Source organism: Symphalangus syndactylus, chromosome 10, assembly GCF_028878055.3.
Source record: "Symphalangus syndactylus isolate Jambi chromosome 10, NHGRI_mSymSyn1-v2.1_pri, whole genome shotgun sequence".
Taxonomy (NCBI): Eukaryota; Metazoa; Chordata; class Mammalia; order Primates; family Hylobatidae; genus Symphalangus; species Symphalangus syndactylus.
The window spans coordinates 58,044,498-58,058,540 of NC_072432.2; the positions used below are offsets into that span (position 1 = coordinate 58,044,498).

The following is a 14,043-nucleotide window of genomic DNA, read 5'->3' on the forward strand; positions in this document are numbered from 1 at the left end:
AACTATCCTGTCATATGGTTTTAAATGTCCCCAGCTTAAGATGAAAAAACTGTGCAGACTTTTGTACAAGGTCACAACATAACAGAGCTAGGATTGAAACCTGTTACAGCTTTACATAAAGTCTATACTGTTAACTACTATGATTCATTGCATTTATCTCGTTCAGTGTTTCTTATAATCTTTTTACTTTACTACTTAGTTTACTACTTAGCTTCATTTCATAGAGATGTTTCAATAGCATTTATTTGTAACCTTCTTAGTATGAAGCTTTACAGCAGACACTGTCAGTAAAGAAAAAGGAATTGTTGTAAGCAATCCAAATTGGGACAGTGAACAAGTATAAAAATTACAGTAATTGATATTTAGTGAAAGTACACATAAGAGACAGAAACAGAGTTATGAGACTTCAAAGTAGAGAAATCACATTTAGTTTTATACGGGGATGGTGGAGGAGGAGTATTGGGAATCTATGGGAAGGCAGAGGGTACTCATCAAGAAAGGCCTCACAGAGTACATACAATTATGAGATAGTATTTTTAGATTTATTGAATCTAAATTTAGATAAATCTAAATACACTTCAAAAAGGTGTAAACTGCTATCTTTTAATGGGTCCATTTTAGCCATCATAACAACTTGTTTATGTTCAATACAGTCTAAGTGGTTGGTACACAGTAGTTAGAAAGCTACTAGATTTAATTCTTTATAGCAGAATTATATCTTTAAATATTTCCCTATTTAGGCTGTAGACTATTGCCTTAAGATGAGAAACACAAGAGATCTCAGCAAGACCTAAGTCAAATTCTTGACTTTTTCAGCTCCTAAGTAATAATAATTTTGATAATTTTAATAGTAAAAAAACTGCTTACTATATGCCACATACAGTCCTAAGCACTATATATATTTCAGACACTATACTAAGTGCTTAGCTTATTTAATCACAACAACCCTTTGAGACAGAAATCTTTATTATGCTCTTTTTCCAGATGAAGAAACTGGACAGGTTGATTTATGTAACGTCAGATAGCTAGTATACATTTACACTGAGATTTGAACCTGGGCATTCTGGCCCTTGAAACCAAGTGCCTAATCATTACATATTACTGACTCTAAGAGTAGACTAAATAGACTATTACTACTCTACATCAGAAACTGTTAGTGGTCGAAAAGCCAGTGCTTTTGACTTAAACATGAGCCTTCTTGAGAGACAATGTATTTTTCCTTAAAATTTCAAGAGGTAGATTTTGAACATCAAGAGGATGCAGGATATGTAATTTATCCTGTACATTATAGAGTTGACAAAAATGCAGGATGATGTAGGATCAGGGTCTTTTTTTGGGTCACTTAAAGGAGATGAAAGTCTGATCAGCTGGTGGCAAAAGAAAAATCTGAGAAGGCCCTACTAGGGCTTTAATGGGTGCCAGAAAAGGTCCTGCTTACTTCTATTCTGTGTAGTGTAAACCTCATAGGGAAGACAAAAGAAAGCCTGGCTAAGTGTGTGGGGATCCATAGTAGATGGAGCTTCAGAGGGTGCAGCTCCCAAACTGCAAAGTAAAAGACGTCCCAAGTCCAATATCATGCCTGAGTGACAATGGACCATTACTGAAGGAGGTGTCTGATCACAGGTCCAAAGACAACCCCTCAGAGCCCCATGTACTCTAGAAGCAAGGGCTAAATGTAGGCTGGTGTGTGACAGGATACACTGTCCAAGCCAGGACAAGCATCAAGGGACACAATGGTACCCAAAGCCTGCATGAGCAAAACACTCAACTTTGGCCAGTGTGGATGGAGGATGATGTCATAATTTATAGACATTCCAGTTCTGATCCTGGAGACAAAAAGTCTCCTAAAATTTAGATTATCCTTAAGGGGAGGAGAAAGAGGAAAAACGTGAAACAGAGTTTTAAACCAAAACAGACTGAGATATATCTGAAAGGGACTGAGCCACCTTGAATTAGCAAAGTTAACTTTTCAATTAGAACAAACTTGAGAAATAAGTAAATAATTTATAGAAAAACAATAAAAAATGCATTTTAGAAAATCTTACTTTCGTTGCCTGAGAGCTTCATACTTCTTCTAGGGAGAGAAGAAAAAAAAAAAGGTAACACAGTTACTAGGCTTGAAAAAGACTAGTTTGCTATAAACATTCTTTCCTCAAGATTTTAGACTTTTTGTTCATAGGTCAGGAAATTTAGCCCTAAGATATTTGAAGAGATTAATCTTAGGGGATAAGACTTCTCAAGGTCATTGAGAAGATTATAAGAGGTTGTACGTGTGAAAAGTTAGTGGAAAGTACTGCGTGTAAAACACCATTGTTTTCATTTTTTAATTGGCAAAGGCATGATTAGTGGCAAAAACAGGGTCTGTAAACTGCATTTCATTTCTTTTACTATAATATCATAAACATTGTCTTCCATTTCCTCGAGACCAATTTTCCTTTTCTGCTCCAACTACTATAAAATGATAGTATCAGATAACAGTGAAAAGGAAAGAACTCAGATTCATCAGTCTTCAAGTCACACAACACAAGGCAATATTAGGTGTCTGAGTAGTTGTTAATAGCAGCTTGAATATGTGAGTGTCACTGGGCTGTGAATATTTTCTGAAGTTCATCATGTTGGCAGTTTAATGTGAGATATTTTATAGGGGAGGGGTGGGTAGGAGAATATGCAGAAGATCTAGCTTCTATTTCCTGTTGATTGTAATCACATTTGTCACTCACCTGCTTGAACTGCTAAAACCCTTCAGGAGCCTGATTGAAGAAGCCTCCTGTTAAGTGGAAAAAAGTCTCTCCTGCTTCTTAGCAAATCACAGTAAACATGTCAACACATTATGGGATGCAGTAAACTTTTGAATATATGAACATCTGATGAGAAGATCTTTTTGATCAGAGCTTTATGTTGGTTCAATAGGCAGGACTAGTTATCCGCTTTGTTTACTTTCAGGTATCTGAGGCAGTTATACACACATGCTGGGATTTGGGGTCAGTTCCCTGCGAAATGTATGGAAACACATTTAACACATAGACTTTTGAGTCTTCCCTCCCCGCTGACCATAGTATTTTAAAACAGGATGTCCTGGCTCTAGGAAAGTGCCTCGATATTCTAAAATAGATACATTAAATACAGTACAAAAATGCAGTTAAATTCTTCTTCTGGATGTTTGTAGCACATTTGTGCAAGTTGTAAATAATGTGTTTTGCTGAATTTTGTTTAGCACATTCTTAGTGAGATAGTAACATTTAATATCACTGACAAATATATTGGGCATCTCTAGTAAAAGTTTTTTTGATTATTTGGATTTGTAGACATTCAGAAGTTGTCATAGCTATAAACACTGATAATTTAAGAAAGCAAAAATTGCTCTGATGACCTTAGTTATAAGAATAAATATTCCTACTAATAATAACCACTGCTACATTTATTGAGCACTTATTATGTTCTAGACATTGTTCACAACGCTTTCCATGCATTAGCTCATTAATCACAACAACCCTAAGAGGTAGGTACTACTATTATTCCCATTTTAAAGATAAGAAAACTGAGGTACTGAAACATTAACTACCTTGCTCTGGGTTACATGGCTAGTGAGTATTAAAGCTGTAATGTGAACAGTTACTCTAGCTCTAAAACCAGTACTCCTAATCACCAGGTTAATTATATTCTACTTTCTTCAGTTTTTATTTTTCATTTTCTGTTTTTTTTCATCAGTCTCTCCAAATTCTCTTTCTTGCTCATCCTCTCTCTTTATCTGTACTATCACCATCCCCATTCTTTTTAAGGGTATCTGTTGCTGTTCATCCTCCCCTTCTCATCCTCTCTTTCTTTCTCATCACACTACCTCTTCTGTCTAGAATTTCGTCTTCCAAAGTCTTCTTTATGTAAAAAATATTTCACTAAACAAATACAAGTGTTTGTACCGGAGGTTTTAATTGGAGGCTTTGAAGAAAATAACAGGTTAGAATTGAGAGATTGTAGGTTCTAACATTAAGAGAAATGAGGGAGGGAGGAGACATTTTACCAACATTGGAGTTGAAGCTTCATCCAAAGGTATTTAAGGCATTGAGTTTCCCACGGATATCCAATGTTCTGGCCCCTAATGTCTTTTCTCTTCCCTGTTTGATTTCTCCAGGAGAATTAGGTGGCTGGTGTGGGGTGGGGGTAGGGGCAGGTAAGGAGAAGCAAAAATAAATAAATAACAAGGCAGGATATAGAGGTGATTCACTAGCTGTCAGGAAGTTTAAAGTGTGAACAAGACTGCCAGTAGGAAGTGAGTCACTAACAGGCAACCCAGGGGAAATCTCCCAAGAGAGAAGAGAAAAGTTAGTTGAAAGAGAGTTGACTGTTGGGAAAGTTATTAAAGTAAGGTCTTCAGTAGACACAGTACCTTGGAGGTTTGATGTATAACAGGGAGAGGCTATCTGACCCCTGATAGCTCCCTTGTTCATGCCAGAGTTTTTGTTGTTGTTGTTTGTTTTTTTTTTAGTATTTATTTATTTATTATTTTTAGTAATTCTTTTCTTTATTTTAAAATAAAAATAAGCTGTAAGAAATAAAGTTAATATTTATCCAGAAGTCTTATGCACTAGGTACTTCATATCAATCATTTTATCTTAAAAATAACTCTGTGAAGCAGACACAAATTTTATCTGTATATTCCAGATAGGAAAACTGAGAAGTTAAGTATCTTGCCCAAGAATACCAGGAAAGGATGTGGCAGACACAATATTAAACAAGACATCAGGCTTCAGAGTCTACCAGACCAACCACTTTGCAATATTGCCTCTCATTATTAATAAATGACTAATTTCTTAGTGAAGGCATGAGTAGATAAGGCTCTTTTTTCCCCTCATTTATAGAAAAACTCAGAGAAAGAATGAGACGGAGCGACTAGAAAGGAGGAGGAAGGAAGGTGAGAGTGACAATTGAACAAAAGAAAAGAGTGATGATACAGAAAATAACAATAATCAATAACAATTTTATGTGCTTCTTCTGTTTCTGTGCCAGAAACTTTGTTAGGCAACTTGTATACATTACTTTATTAATCACTATAAACACTTTATATGTGGATGCTTTTATTTTACCTCCTTACATTTATGAAGATGTTGGCATGGAAAGTTAAGTAAATTGCCCAACATTACGCAGCTAATATATGACAGAGCTGGGCTTTGAACCCAGGCCCGGGGATCCTTTTCCTCAACCACATTACTGGGCAGATTGAAAAAGAAACTCCTAATGATGACTGGGTGAGGGTAGTCCTCTGTAAAGACACCAAATTGTTCATTGTTGGGGTCTCCAATTTTTTCTCCCCATTTAATAATTATAGTCTAGATGATATGAACCCCTCCTCCCTAAATTGTTATTGAGAACCACATGGTCAAGCTTAGATTAGGAGAGAGTATGGAGAGCAGCTGTTAAAATTTCAGCAGTGGGGTCTTCAATTTTGTAATATTTGATAGCCTTAATGGCTGTTCTCCCCTCCCTTCTGCCCCATGAGTGGTTAGCAGAAATTCCTGAATGAGAACTGCAAGCTAAGAGTCAGGAGGACTGCTCAGCTGGAGAGTGGGCAATAAGACCCAGTATAACACAGCATGAAAATAGTTTTGGGGGAAAAGAGATGTTGGAAACATACAAGCTTCAAAGCCTAGAGAGAAGAAAATTTAGATCTTTGGGGGGGGGCAGGAAACAGTAGCTGATAGTAGAAGTGGTTATGATGTCACCAGGACTTCACTCAAATTAGCTCTTCATGACTTTACCTAGTGTCACAGATGAAAGGAAATTAGATTCTCAAAGACTCAGGAGGATTAGAAGCTGAAGGCACTATTTTATTCTAAGCTGGATATAGAAACAAGGTAGGTCAGACCACAAGGGTCTGAGACCAAACTTCATGTGCAGTGGTTTGCATCTGTTGACTACTCAGGATCCCGGTTACAAATACCTTCAAGGCAAATTTTCCTCAGGTGTCAGCAACATTTATTCATTTGTTCATCAAACATTCATGCTCTTGCAACGTGCCAGCCATGGTGCTAGGTGCTGGGTATATAGTAGAAAATGAAATAAACGTAACCTCTGCTCTCATGAAGTTTGCCATCTGGTGGAGAAGCCAGCAATTGAACAGATAAATACACAAAAACAAGTTTCAAGTTATAGAGAAATGAAGGAAAAGTAAAAAGTGCTTTGAGGAGAAGAAAGGCAGAGACGTTGTACTGGACACAGAGATGAGCTATGCAGATCTTCCTTCAAGAAAAGACTTACTGAGAATTTTTGCATCTATGGTTATCAGTGTTACTGACCTGTAAGTTTCTTTTTCTGTTGAGTCATTATCTGGCTTTGTTATCAGGGTAATGCTAGCTATGTAGAATGAATTTATGAAAGTATTCCCTCCTCTTTAATTTTTTTGAGAGTTTGATTGATTATTCAAATGTTTGGTAGAGTTCAGCAGTAAGCCATCAGGTCCTCAGCTTTTCTTGGATGGGAGACTTATGGCTTTTATTCTATTACTCATTGCTGGTTTGTTGAGGTTTTCTATTGCTTCATATTTCAATCTTGGTAGGTTTAATGTGTTTAGGAATTTATCCATTTCTTCTAGGTTTTCCAATTTGTTGGCATATAGTTAGTTGCTCACACTAGCCTTGAATTATTCTTTGTATGTCTGAGGTCTCAGTTGTTATCTCTCCTTTTTTGTTTCTGTTTTTATATATTTATTTGGATCTTCTCTCTTTTTCTTTGTGCAACTAAACACGTGTTGAATTTTTAATCTTTACAAAAAAACAACATTTTGTTTTGTTGATATTCTGTATTTTTTTGTCTCAATTTTACTTATTTCTACTCTGGCCCTCATTATTTCTTTCTACTAATATTGGGTTTGGTTTGTTCTTGCTTTTCTAGTTCCTTGAGATGTGTTTTTAGGTTGTTTATTTCTCCTTTTATGATATAGGTGTTTATTTCTCTAAACTTCTCTCTTAGTCCTGCTTTTGCTGTGCCTCATAGATTTTGGTATGTTGTATTTTCATTTGCATTTGTTTCATTTTTAATTTCTTCGTTGATCTATTGATCAATGGGGAGCATGTTGTTTAATTTGTACATGTTTGTGCATTTTCCAAGGTTTCTCTTGTTATTAATTTCTAGTTTTATTCTATTGATATGATTTCTATTGTTTTGAATTTGTTCAGATTTGTCTTGTGGCTTAAGGTATAGTCTATTGTGAAGAATGTTCCATGCACTAGTGGAAAGAATGTATTTTTTTCAGCAGCTGAGCAAAATGTTATGTAAATATTACTTGGGTCTATTAGACCTATTTTGCAGTATATTTCCACTGGTTCTTTGTTGATTTTCTGTCTGGATGATGTTCCCATTACTGACAGTGTGGTGTAAAAGTCTCTTACTATTATTGTATTGCATTCTATCTTTCCCTTTAGATCTTTTAATACTTACTTTATATACCTGGGAGCTCTGGTGTTGGGTGAATGTATATTTATAATTGTTATATTTTCTTTTGCTGAATTGACCCCTTGATCATTATACAGTGACCTTTCTTGTCTCTTTTTACATTCTTAGATTTGTAGTCTGTTTTATCTGATATAAACAGCTATTCTTGATCGTTTTTGGTTTCCACTTGCATGGAATATATTTTCCCACCCCCTCACTTTCAGTCTATGTGCATTTTTGTAGGTAAAGTGGGTTTCTTGAAGGCAGCATATGGGTCTTGATTTTTTTATATTCAGCCAATCTATGCCTTTTACTTGGAGATTTCAGACCATTTACATTCTATATTATTGTTGATGAGTAAGGACTTATTATGGCCACTTTATTGCCTATTTTCTGGTTGTTTTCAGACTTTTTCATTCTAACTATATTGCTTTGTGTTGAAGTGGTTTATCTGGTAAGATGTTTTAATTTGTTGCTTTTTATTTTTAATGTATCTATTATAGGTTTTTGCACTGTGGTTATCATGAGGCTTATGAAAAACATCTTAAAGATATGGCAAGTTATTTTAAAGAGATATTTTGATCACAAATAAAGTAATAGAAACAAACAAAAGCACACACACACACTCACACACAAATACTAGCAAACTGAATTCAACAATGTATTAAAGGCTAGGCGCGGTGGCTCATGCCTGTAATCCCAGCACTTTGGGAGGCTGCGGCAGGTGGATCATGAGGTCAGGAGATTGAGACCATCCTAGCTAACATGGTGAAACCCCGTCTCTACTAAAAATACAAAAAATTAGCCAGGCATGGTGGTGGGCGTCTATAGTCCCAGCTACTCAGGAGACTGAGGCAGGAGAATGGTGTGAAACCGGGAGGTAGAGCTTGCAGTGAGACAAGATTGCGCCACTGCACTCCAGCCTGGGCAACAGAGCAAGACTTGGTCTCAAAAAAACAAAACAAAACAATGTATTAAAAAGGTTATTTACCATGATCAAGTTGGATTCATTCCTGGGATGCAAGAATAGGTCAACATATGCAAATCAATAAACATGATATATCACATTAAGAGAATCAATAACAAAAGCCATATGATTATTTCAATAAATGCCATAAAAGCATTTGATAAAAGTCAACATATCTTCATGGCAAAAAACCTCATCAGAATGGGAATAAAAGGAACATACCTCAAAATAATACAGGCCATATATGACCAGCCCACAGCTAACATTGTACTAAATGGGAAAGAGTTTAAGGCTTTCTACTAAAATCTGTTAACAAGCTAAGGATGCCTACTTACACCACTTTTACTCAACATAGTACTGAAAGTTCTGGCAAGAGCAGTTAGGCAAAAGAAAGAAATAAAGGGCATCCAAATTGCAAAATAATAAGTAAAATTAGCCTTGTTTCTATAACATGATCTTATATCTGGAAAAAACTAAAGACTTTATCAAAAAACTGTCATAACTTGTTAACAAATTCAGTAGTTTCTGGGTACAAAATCAGCATACAAAAATCAATAGCATTTATATATACCAACTAAGATACTTGATATAATTTCTATTTCAGGTATCTATTTCTATTTCAAAAAAATCTGAAAAATTAATCAATGAAGCAATTCCACTTACAATAGCTACAAATAACATAACATACATTGAACTCAATCTAACCAAAGAATTAAAAGAGCTAAACAAGGAAAGCTATAAAACACTGATGAAAGAAATTGAAGAAGACACAGAAAAATGAAAAAATGTTCCATGAGCATGGGTTGGAAGAATTAATATTGTTAAGATGGCAAGAAAACACAAAGCAATCCCTATCAAAATACCAATGACATTCTTCACAGAAATAGAAAAAAAATCCTATAATTTATTGATTGATTTATTTGATTTCCAAATTTTAAGTACAGGGCTACATGTGCAAGATGTGCAGGTTTGTTACATAGGTAAACGTGCAACATGGTGGTTTGCCGCACAGATCATCCCATCTCCTAGGTATCAAGCCCAGCATCCATTAGCTATTCTTGATGTCCTCCTTCCTCCCACACCACACCCTCTGACAGGCCCCAGTGTGTGTTGTTCTTCCGCATGTGTCCATGTGTTCTCATCATTCAGCTCCCACTTGTAAGTGATAACGTGGTATTTGGTTTTCTGTTTCTGTGTTAGCTTGCTAAGGGTAATAGTTTCCGTCTCCATCCATGTCCCTGCAAAAACACGATCTAGTTCCTTTTAACGGCTGCATAGTATTCCATGGTATATATGTACCACATTTGTTTTATCCAGTCTATCACTGATGGGCATTCAGGTTAATTCCATGTCTTTGCTATTGTGAATAATGCTGCAAGGAACATACGTGTTCATGTATCTTTGTAACAGAATGATTCATATTCCTTTAGGTATATACCCAGTAATGGGATTGCTGGGTCAAATAGTTTTTCTGCCTCTAGGTCTTTGAGGAATCACCACACTGTCTTCCACAATGGCTGAACTAATTTACATGCCCACCAACAGTGTAAAAGCATCCCTTTTTCTCCACAACCTCACCAGTATCTGTTGTTTTTTGATTTTTCAGTAATAGCCATTCTGACTGCCGTGAGATGGTATTTCACTGTGGTTTTGATTTGCATTTCTCTAATGATCAGTGATGTTGAGCTTTTAAAATATGTTTGTTGGCTGCATGTATGTCTTTTTTTGTTGTTGTTGTTGTTTGTTTGTTTTGTTTTGAGATGGAGTCTCACTCTGTTGCCCAGGCTGGAGTGCAGTGGCATGATCTCAGCTCACTGCAACCTCCATCTCCCAGGTTCAAGTGATTCTCCTGTCTCAGACTCATGCATAGCTGGGGTTACAGGCGCCTGCCACCATGCCTGGCTAATTTTGTATTTTTAGTAGAGATGGGGTTTCACCATGTTGGCCAGGCTTGTCTCGAACTCCTGACCTCAAGTGATCCGCTCACCTTTTTTTTTTTTTTTTAGATGGAGTCTCACTGTGTTGCCAGGCTGGAGTGCAGTGGCACGATCTTGGCTCACTGCAACCGCAACCTCTGCCTCCTGGGTTCAAGCGCTTCTCCTGCCTCAGCGTCCCGAGTAGCAGCTGGAACTACAGGTGTGTGCCACTATACCCAGCTAGTTTTTTGCATTTTTTGTACAGTGGGGTTTCACCATGTTGGCCAGGATGGTCTCGATCTCGATCTCTTGACCTCGTGATCCACCCTCCCCTGCCTCCCAAAGTGCTGGGATTACAGTCTTGAGCCATTGTGCCCAGCTGATCTGCTCACCTTGACCTCCCAAAGTGCTGAGATTACAGGCATGAGCCACCATACCCGGACTTTGCCCACTTTTTAATGGGGTTGTTTGTTATTTTCTTGTAAATTTATTTAAGTTCCTTGTAGACTCTGGATATTAGTCCCTTGTCAAATGGATAAATTGCAAACATTTTCTCCCATTCTGTAGGTTGTCATTTAACTCTGATGATATTTTCTTTTGCTGTGTGGAAGCTCTTTAGTTTAATTAGATTCCATTTGTCAATTTTTGCTTTTGTGGCAATTGCTTTTGGCATCTTTGTCATAAAATATTTATCCGTGCCTATGTCCTGAATGGTATTGTGTAGATATTTTTCAAGAGATTTTATAGCTTTGGGTTTTACATTTAAGTCTTTAATCCATCTTGAGTTAATTTTTGTATATGGTGTAAGGAAGGGGTCCAGTTTAAATTTTCTGCACATGGCTAGACACTTCTCCCAACACCATTTATTAAATAGGGAATCCTTTCTCCATTGCTTGCTTTTGTCAGGTTTGTCAAAGATAGGATGGTTGTAGTTGTGCGGTTTTATTTCTGAGTTGTCTATTCTATTTCATTGGTGTATTTGTCTGTTTTTATACCAGTACCATGCTGTTTTGGTTACTATAGCCTTATAGTGTGAAGTGAGGTACTGTGATGCCTCCAGCTTTGCTCCTGTGATGCCTCCAGCTTTGTTCCTTTTACTTAGGGTTATCCTGACTACATGAGCTTTTTTTGGGTTCCATATGTATTTTAAAATAGTTTCTTCTAATTCTGTGAAAAATGTCAATGATAGTTTAATGGGAATAGCATTGAATCTATAAATTGCTTTGGGCAGTATGGTCATTTTTATGATATTGATTCTTCCTATTCATGAGGATGAAATGTTTTTCCATTTGCTTGTGACCTCTCTGGTTTCCTTGAGCAGTGGTTTGTAGTTCTCCTTGAAGAGGTCCTTCACCTCCCTTGTTAGCTGTATTCCTAGGTATTTTATTCTCTTTGTAGCAATTGTGAATGGGAGTTCATTCATGATTTGGCTCTTGGCTTGCCTGGTGTTGTTATATAGGAAGGTTAGCGATTTTTGCACATTGATTTTTGTATCCTGAGATTTCACTGAAGTTGCTTATCAGTTCAAGAAGCTTTTGGGCTGAGACAATAGAAGTTTTTTTGATATAGGATCATGTCATCTGCAAACAAAGATATTTTGCCTTCCTCTCTTCCTATTTGAATACCTTTATTTCTTTCTCTTGCCTGATCACCCTGGCCAGAACTTACAATACTATGTTGAATAAGAGTGGCAAGAGAGTGCATCCTTGTCTTGCATCACTTTTCAAGGGGAATTCTTCCAGCTTTTGCCATTCAGTATGATATTGGCTGTGGGTTTGTAATATATGGCTCTTATTATTTTGAGGTATGTTCCTTTAATACCTAATTTATTGAGAGTTTTTACCATGAAGGGATATTGAATTTTATCAAAGGTCTTCTCTGTGTCTAATGAGATAATCATGTAGTTTTTGTCTTTAGCTCTGTTTATGTGATGAATTACATTTATTGATTTGTGTATGGTGAACCAACCTTGCATCCCAGGGATGAAACTGACTTCATCTTGATGCATCATGTTTTTGATGTGCTGCTTGATTTGGCTTGCTAGTATTTTATTGAGGATTTTTGCATCGATGTTCATCGGGGATATTGGCCTGAAGTTTTCTTTTTTCGTTGTATCTCTGCCAGGTTTTGGTATCAGGATGATGCTGGCCTCATAGAGTGAGTTGGGGAGGAGTCTTCCTTTTCAATGTTTTGGAATAGTTTCAGTAGAAATGGTACCAGCTTTTCTTTCTTACTTCTGGTAGAATTCAGCTGTGAATCTGTCTGGTCCTGGGCTTTTTTTGTTTGGTAGGGTTTTTATTACTATCTCAATTTCAGAACTCATTATTGGTCTATTCAAGGAGTCAATTTCTTCCTGGTTCAGTCTTGGGAGGGTGTATGTGTCCAGGAATGTACCTATTTCCTTTAGATTTTCCACTTTATGTTCATAGAGTTGTTTGTAATATTCTCTGATGATTGCTTGTATTCCTGTGAGATCAGTGGTGATATCCCCCTAATCATTTCTGATTTTGTTTATTTAAACATTCTCTATTTTCTTCTTTATTAGTCTAGCTAGCAGTCTATTTTATTAATGTTTTAAACAGCCAGTTCCTGGATTAGTTGGTTTTTTGAAAGTTTTTTTTCTGTCTCTATCTCCCTCAGTTTAGCTCTAATCTTTGTTATTTCTTGTCTTCTGCTAGCTTTGGAGTTTGTTGCTCTTGGTTCCCTAGTTCTTTTATTTGTGATGTTAGGTTTTTAACTTGAGATCATTCTAGCCTTTTGATATAGGCATTTAGTACTATAAATTTCCTTCTTAACACTGCTTTAACTGCATCTCAGAGATTTTGGCACGTTGTCTCTGCTCTCATTAGTTTCAAATAAGTTATTTATTTCTGCCTCAATTTCATTATTTACTTAAGAGTCATTCAGGAGCAGGTTGCTCAATTTCCATGTAGTTGTGTAATTTTGAGTGAATTTCTTAATATTGAGTTCTAATTTGATCATGCTGTGGTCTGAGAGACTTATGATTTCAGTCCTTTTGCATTGCTGAGGAGTGTTTTACTTCCAACTATGTGATCAATTTTAGAGCAAGTGCTGTGTGGTGATAAGAAGAATGTGTATTCTGTGGTTTTTGGGTGCAAAGTTCTGTAAATATCTAACAGGTCCACTTGATCCAAAGCTGAGTTCAGGTCCTGAATATCTTTGTTAATTTTCTCTGTTGATAATCTGTCTAATATTGTCAGTAGGGGGTTAAAGTCTCACACTATTATTGTGTGGGAGTCTAAGTCTCTTTGAGGGTCTCTAAGGACTTGTGTTGTCAATCTGGGTGCTTCTGTATTGGGTGCATATATATTTAGGTTAGTTAGCTCTTCTTGTTGAATGGAACCCTTTACTATTATGTAATTCCCTTCTTTGAATTTTTTTTATCTTTGTTGGTCTAAAATCTCTTTTGTCAGAAACTAAGATTGCAACCCTGCTTTTTTTCTGTTTTTCATTTGCCTGGAAAATTTTCCTCCATCTCTTTATTTTGACCCTATGTGTGTCTTTGCATGTGAGATGGGTCTCTTGAAGACATCATATCGATGGGTCTTGGTTCTTTATTCAACTTGCCATTCTGTGTCTTTTAATTGGGTCATTTAGCCCATTTATATTTAAGATTAGTATTGTTATGTGTGAATTTGATTCTGTCATCATGATGTTAGCTGGTTATTTTGCAGACTTATTTATGTGGTTGCTTTATAGTGTCAATGGTCTGTT

At 36.4% G+C, this 14,043-nt stretch overlaps 1 long non-coding RNA gene across 1 annotated transcript in view; it reads left to right on the forward strand.

Moving 5' to 3' along the window:
* Positions 1-6,123: 6,123 nt before the first annotated feature.
* Positions 6,124-14,043, forward strand: part of LOC129492257 (uncharacterized) — a 29,432-nt gene continuing 21,512 nt past the window's right edge. The window contains exon 1 of the long non-coding RNA XR_008660772.2: positions 6,124-6,292. This is a non-coding gene — a long non-coding RNA (uncharacterized lncRNA). The remainder of the gene's footprint in view (positions 6,293-14,043) is intronic.